Consider the following 1,707-nt stretch of genomic DNA (forward strand, 5'->3'; position numbering starts at 1 on the left):
TTTATACTTTGTCCCCTCTCCTCTAGAATTTGTCATTTCCACCTTGGAGAAAAAAAAAATCACATTATTCCCTACCCTGGGAAACAAAGAAACCATGACTATTCACCCTATCATTGCTCCTCATAATTTTATAAAGTTCGATAAAGCAACCTAAAGTGTCCAGTGCTGTAGGGAAATAGCCTCAGCTTATTCAGCCTCTCCCTGTGGTTCAAATGTCCCAATACTAGCAACACCCTGGTAAAACTTTTCTGAACTCTTGCAAATTTCCCAACATCTTTCCTATAGCAGGGAGCCTGGAATTGAAAGCAGTGGGCATTCCAAAAGTGGCCAAGCCAATAAACTGTGCAACCGAAACCTGATCTCCCAACTCCTATCCTCAATGTACTGCCCAATAACAGCTAGCATACCAAACACCACCTTCACCGACCTGTCTACCTTCAACCCCACTTTCAAGGAACTATCAACCCTTACTGCACACTGCAAGAACCTGCTATTAAGAGGTTGAGTCATATTCTGGTAACATCTTTCTGAAATCAGGGAGACTACAATTGAATGCAGTATTCTAACACTGGCCTGACCCATGCCCTACTCAGCCACAACGTGACCTCCTAACCCCTATACTCAGTGACAGAATCCCTACAGTGTGGAAGCAGGCCTTTCGCCCCATGAGACCATACCAACCATCGGAACAGCATTCCACCCTAACTCTGTAACCTACCATTACCCAAAGCTGATCCACCTAACCTGCAAGTCTTTGGATTTGTGGGAGGAAGTTAAGAGCACCCAGAGGAAGCCCACCCAGAGGATGCCCACACAGACACATAGGGAGAAAGTACAGACACCACACAGACAGTGGAGTCGAACTAGAGTCCATTTATAGATCAGCATGATCCATATGCCTCGTTCAGCACCTGATCTCCCTGAAACTCTACTTTCCAGAAACTATGCAGTTGTTCTGTGACCTTCGGACGGAATTAAGCTGAGGAGGAGAAAACAGGAACAGGGTTAAGTTGTAGATCTATAAAATAACTCTCCATCTTCCCCCCTGTGTTCCCCGTCTCCTCTCACTCCCTGTTCCTCACTCTCTATCGGTCAGCCCTTTGTTGGTCACCCCCCCACCCCCAATCGTTCTGTCCCCCCATCTGTCAGTCTGTCACGCCCTCAGTCTTTCCCCCTCTCTGTCAGTCGCTCCCCCGTCAGTCGCACACCCATCTTCCCCCCCCCCCACCACGTCGGTTGCACTCCCCTCAGTCCGTACCCCCTCTCTGTCGGTCGCCCCCCAACCGCCAGTCACCCCCTCTGTTCCCCCCGTCTGTTCTCCTCCTCTCTAATCTCACTTTCTGTCCTCACCCATTTCTGTCCCACCACTCTCGATCCACCCACCCTCTCTGTCCCTCCGCCCAGCCAGTCCCAGTCCCAGTCCCCTAGTTCTGTACTCCCCCACTGCAGGGAAAATATCATCTCCATTTACCCTATCCATGCCCGGCCTGATTTTAAAAATCTCTTTCCGCTCACCGTTCAGCCTCTGATGCTCCAAGGAAAACAGCCTATCCAGCCCTGGCAACATCCTATAATTCTTTTCTGACCCCGTTCAAGTTTGCGAACATCCATTTGATCGGAAGGAGACCAGAATTGCATGGAATATTACAAAAGTTGACGAATCAATGTCCTGTACTCCCAATATGACCTCCCAACCCCTACACTCAA

Source organism: Hemiscyllium ocellatum, unplaced genomic scaffold, assembly GCF_020745735.1.
Source record: "Hemiscyllium ocellatum isolate sHemOce1 unplaced genomic scaffold, sHemOce1.pat.X.cur. scaffold_154_pat_ctg1, whole genome shotgun sequence".
Lineage (NCBI taxonomy): Eukaryota > Metazoa > Chordata > Chondrichthyes > Orectolobiformes > Hemiscylliidae > Hemiscyllium > Hemiscyllium ocellatum.